Raw genomic sequence first — 6,000 nt, forward strand, 5'->3', positions numbered from 1 at the left:
ACACATTTTAATTCCACATCCCATTCCCATTCTGACATGTCCATCCACGGCCTCCTCTACTGTAAAGATGAAGCCACACTCAGGTTGGAGGAACAACACCTTATATTCCATCTGGGTAGCCTCCAACCTGATGGCATGAACATCGACTTCTCTAACTTCCGCTAAGGCCCCACCTCCCCCTCGTATCCCATCTGTTACTCATTTTTATGCACACATTCTTTCTCTCACTCTCTTTTTTCTCCCTCTGTCCCTCTGAATATACCTCTTGCCCATCCTCTGGGTCCCCCCCCCTTGTCTTTCTTCCTGGACCTCCTGTCCCATGATCCTCTCGTATCCCCTTTTGCCAATCACCTGTCCAGCTCTTGGCTCCATCCCTCCCCCTCCTGTCTTCTCCTATCATTTTGGATCTCCCCCTCCCCCTCCAACTTTCAAATCCCTTACTCACTCTTCCTTCAGTTAGTCCTGACGAAGGGTCTCGGCCTGAAACGTCGACTGCACCTCTTCCTACAGATGCTGCCTGGCCTGCTGCGTTCACCAGCAACTTTGATGTGTGTTGTTAAGAGAATAATGTAATGGCTTTTCACCTGGAATATCCAAATAAAATAGAGGAAGAAATTTGAGATAAAGTCATTATAATATTCCAAAACACTTAAGACTAAAGAATTCTGTCTAAAGTCTATTAAAAATTTGAAGGGTTGTCAGAGGTTACAGTGGAACATCAATAGGATGCAGAATTGAGCTGAGAAGTGGCAGATAGAGTTCAACCCAGATAAGTGTGAAGTGGTTCATTTTGGTAGGTCCAGTTTGAAGACAGAATATAATATTAATGGTAAGACTCTTGGCAGTGTGGAACATCAGTGAGATCTTGGGGTCTACGTCCATAGGACACTCAAAGTTACTGCACAGGTTGACAGTGTTAAGAATGTGTATGGTGTGTTGGCCTTCATCAACCATGGGATTGAATTCAAGAAACATGAGGCAATGTTACAGCTATATAAAACCTTTGTCAGACCCCACTTGGAGCACTGTGCTCAGTTCTGGTCACCTCATTACATGAAGGATGTGGATGCTATAGAGAAGATGCAAAGGAGACTTACAAAGATGTTGCCTGGATTGGAGAGAATGCCTTATGAGAATAGGTTGAGTGAACTTGGCCTTTTCTCCTTGGAGCGACGGAGGGTGAGAAGTGACCTGATAGAGGTGTATAAGATGAGAGGCATTGATTGTGTGGATAGCCAGAGGCTTTTTCCCAGGGCTGAAATGGCTAACACAAAGGGCCATAGTTTTAAGATACTTGAAAGTAGCTACAAGGGGGATGTCAGAGGTAAGTTTTTCACACAGAGTGTGGTGGGCATGTGGAATGCACTGCTAGCGAAGGCAGTAGAGGTGGTTGCAATAGGGTCTTTTAAGAGACTCTTAGATAGGTACATGGAGTTTAGAAAAATAGAGGACTATGTGATAGAGAAATTCTAGGCAGCTTCTAGAGTAGGTTACATGGTTGGCACAATATTGTGGGCTGAAGGGCCTGTAATGTGATGTAGATTTTCGATGTTTTTCTATGTTCTAAAAATGGTTTAACATTTCTGGATTTATACTAGTCAGAAAGAAGGTTCCATTTTCCTTCTTATATTTCCCTGTAAACTATTATTTCTCATATTTTCATCAACTCCCTTTGACTCTTCCTCTATCTGCTTACATCTGGGACAATTTGCAATAGGCAACCAAACCATTGGCATGCCGTTGCGACATTGGAAAAAGCCAGAGTATCCTGGGAAACACATGATTGTGTGAACTCCAAATGAATAGCAGCCGAGGTCAGGACCATATATTGGACTCTGGAGTAGCTGCACAACCACTGTGCCACGCAGCGTGTGGGAGAGAAATGAAAATATATATTAGCCAAAGGAGACAAGATAGAATCTGAATAAAAATTCTAGAGCAATTGGGCTTATTTTTCTGTTTCTTTTGGTAACATCTGTTAAGTATTCTTTATTTGTGTTTGATTAGTGCTATTTCTGTCTCTACATCTCATGTTAACAGAAAGCCTTTGAAGTTTAAGGTGAATGATAATTGGTAAACATTTGAGGTGTCAGCTGACCCAGTGCCACAAGGTGTTTAATGACCTTGCATGTGGTTCAACATCAACAGCACATGAAAATATTTCCATTACCAAGTACTGCATCACTACTCTCAGCCATTGCTCATTCAGCTCACTTCTATGACTCACCGAACAGAAGAACGAAAAAAATTGGAGCGGCAAGAAGCCATCTGGCCATTCAGCCTGCTCTGCCATCAATAAGAACATGGCTGGTCTGACCATGGACTCATCTCCACCTACCTGCCTTTTCCCTATAACCCTTAATTCCCCTACAATGCAAAAATCTATCCAACCTTGTCTTAAATATATTTACTAACAGCTCTAAGAGCTGTGCCACTTGTTACGTACCCCGTAACTGGGTTGCCAAACCAGCAGAAATGGAACACTCGTTGGAGTCTGGATTACTAGTAACTAATAAAGTTTTATTAAAGAAATAAGTAACACAGTACACTAATTGTAAGGATATAAATCTAACAGGTTAGCAATGATAATACACACGTATACACAGAACTAGGGTAATAGGAATCAACAAAGCTCTATCGTAGTCGAGGGGTAAAATGATCAGTCTTAAGTGAAGCAGAGTTCAGTTCAGTTTAGTGCAGTTCGCAGTAATCGCTGTTGTCATAATGTTGGAGAGAGCGAGAGAGAGAGAGAGAGAGAGAGAGAGAGAGATGCAATTTGGTTTCCGCAGACCTTTTTGATGTCTTCGCAATTTGGTTCAGGCAGATCTTTGATGTCTTCTATCCCGCTGTGGTCACTGACTGTGACCCCTCCTTTCCGGATACGATCGTTCTTCCGCAGTGAACCCAGCACCCAGGCAAGGGCGGATACACACCCCAGGTTCCCACCGATCATACCTTTACACCCTGTGAGCTTCTGGTTGGTTCCCATGAACCGGACCTCCAAACTCTCACCAACTTGTGGGGGCACACTACTCTTTCCAGGGTCTCGTGGTGTGTTCGTGCCTTAGCAAACCTACTCCTTTTATCCCCCTGCTAGGGTATCATCTGTCCATCAAACTTCAAACAGTTCAGGTTCAAAGCAACCGGTCTGTCAATAACTGAATTGTGTTCCTTTCCCGTTAATCCCTCTCCTCTCCCTTATTAGCATTTTGAATGTTTCTCCATTGTCTTTCTTATCTCCCTCATTAGCATCATCAGTCCGGTACCTCTGCTGGGCATCACACATGACACACTAAACTACTCATATGCATTTTATCTCATTCTGTAATCTGTAAATGGAATCATAGTTAGGGGTTTAATTAAGAATAGGCGAAGAGACAGGCTTTCAATTCATGAAGGTGTTAGCAATTCAATTCAGATACAATCTGTATAATAACAAGTATGGATCTAGTTCAAAGATCAGGAAAATTATTAGCGATATTTGGACAATTATTGGAGTATTATCTTCTCTTTGAATTTCAGTAAAATATTTTATTTGGCTAGTTATTCATCTTTGTAGTTAAAATAATCACAGAAAGAACATTTGTGATATGTAAGATTTAAGTGAAATATTAGCACCGTATAGCTGATACTACATTCTTTAATACATTAGCACTGAAAGTAGATTAATTGGGACTACATTGTGCCTCCTTGTCTTCTTTTCTGTTACTCAAGAAACACTCACTTGACATTACAGGATATTTGATTGGGAAGTATTAGACTGACTACAGGATTGTCAAACATTTCTCAAAGATCTACACAGTGTGATTCAACCAATATGGAGTGCTTTATTCATCATATAGCTGCTAACATAATCAATCAATTCTTCAGTGATGACACAACTCTTAGTCACCCATTACAAGGGATGTTATAATGGTAGTGAGTGGCCAAATAATAGGTCTGAGAACTTGGAGTTGAAAGCAAAGGCATGCCCAGCTGCAAAAGGTTTACTCACTCACACAGTCTTCAGAGGTGCCACTTGCTGCCAAGACCCCTATGGTGGACAAGGAATTCACAGGCTTAGGTTTTCCAAGGGATACGAAATTCATTGGGAAGACATTCAGCAACACTCTAATGCCTGGACTTTTCTCTTCCAGAAAATCAAGGCTACATGGTTCCCATCTTCACCCCACAGGATCTTTCCAAGCCACCCAGCAGATCTTTGACATGACTCACAGCTGAAAGAGGAAGGTCTCTATAATTATGGAGAAGTGATTACATATGCTTTGATTCCACTAACCAACTGGTGACATCCTATATCATGGGATTTGCCAGAATTGCTGGTTTCTCATGCAAGAACACATAAATTCCTAACTAAAAACATAGACCTTTTCATGAACAGAAAATATTTCTACCCCTTTAACATTTTGGGAACTTGGATCATCAGAAGAATTTCTTCATTGTCTTTGCCATGTTTCTAGAAACTTCATATTGTGCCTTCATCCTCAGGAAGACTGAGCTAATGGTTATTTTCTGCTTCCGGTGCATCTTGGAGGGATGAATTCTCAGCCATGTGGAATGCTCCTAACCTTCCCAGTTCCTCATACTACTTACCAACCGGCCACATCGACTGAGTAACAATACACAGAAGTCCAAGTTATGGAACATGGTTTTTTGTCTTCTAAAATGATACTCCAGTGTTCTGCATCAGTCTAGGAAAACCGTAAAGCATTTTCCCAAGAGGAACAATGGCTTACTGTCGTGTGCTCCATAACTACATTGTACTGGTAATGCACAACTTAACTATCTGAGGCTGGCAGTCAGTACAAGAGGAAGAAAAGCATGCTGATCCAGAACCTAAGTAACATTCTGAAGAACACCAGGATCAGGAGAGGCAGGACCTAAGTCAAATAAGCCAGGGAAGTCCCAACAAAACCTAAACATTTCTATCTTTCCACAATGCAAATGAGCACAGCGTAGTTTGTATTGTCTATTTCAGGTTTCATCACGGAGTCTTTATAAGGAACCTGCTAAAATCCTAATCCCTAATGCAGACCAAGTGAACTTCTCTACACCACAATTCTTTACAACAATATAGGTCTACAAGTCAGTCAAAGGAGACCAGATCACAGTAATAATCCCTTACATCTGCCTTTGCAGAATAACCAGGCTGGTTATAATTTATTAGTACATCAATCCCTGATCCAGTTATTGAAATAAGTTGCTCCCACATCTAAAAGAGACAGCTAGAGTCACTTCCTGACAGGTTCTTTCTTGGGTGGCCTTTGCTAGTCCCTTGGATTATTTGGCACACTGAACATCCCTTCTGTCATTTGCTTTTTTGATTAGGATATCCATGATTATTGAAATAAAATTTGGAGTCTTCCATTCTCCACTGTGCCCTTCAACTATTCAATGGCTGTCATACTCTGCATTGCTGTGTCTCACTGTCATACTGTGCATTGCTGTGTCTCACTGTCATACTGTGCATTGCTGTGTCTCACTGTCATACTCTGCATTGCTGTCTCGCTGTCATACTCTGCATTGCTGTCTCGCTGTCATACTCTGCATTGCTGTGTCTCACTGTCATACTGTGCATTGCTGTGTCTCACTGTCATACTCTGCATTGCTGTCTCGCTGTCATACTCTGCATTGCTGTGTCTCACTGTCATACTCTGCATTGCTGTCTCGCTGTCATACTGTGCATTGCTGTGTCTCACTGTCATACTGTGCATTGCTGTGTCTCACTGTCATACTCTGCATTGCTGTCTCGCTGTCATACTCTGCATTGCTGTGTCTCACTGTCATACTCTGCATTGCTGTCTCGCTGTCATACTCTGCATTGCTGTGTCTCACTGTCATACTCTGCATTGCTGTCTCACTGTCATACTGTGCATTGCTGTGTCTCACTGTCATACTCTGCATTGCTGTGTCTCACTGTCATACTCTGCATTGCTGTCTCGCTGTCATACTCTGCATTGCTGTCTCGCTGTCATACTCTGCATTGCTGTGTCTCACTGT

This window comes from Mobula birostris, chromosome 17 (assembly GCF_030028105.1).
Source record: "Mobula birostris isolate sMobBir1 chromosome 17, sMobBir1.hap1, whole genome shotgun sequence".
Lineage (NCBI taxonomy): Eukaryota > Metazoa > Chordata > Chondrichthyes > Myliobatiformes > Myliobatidae > Mobula > Mobula birostris.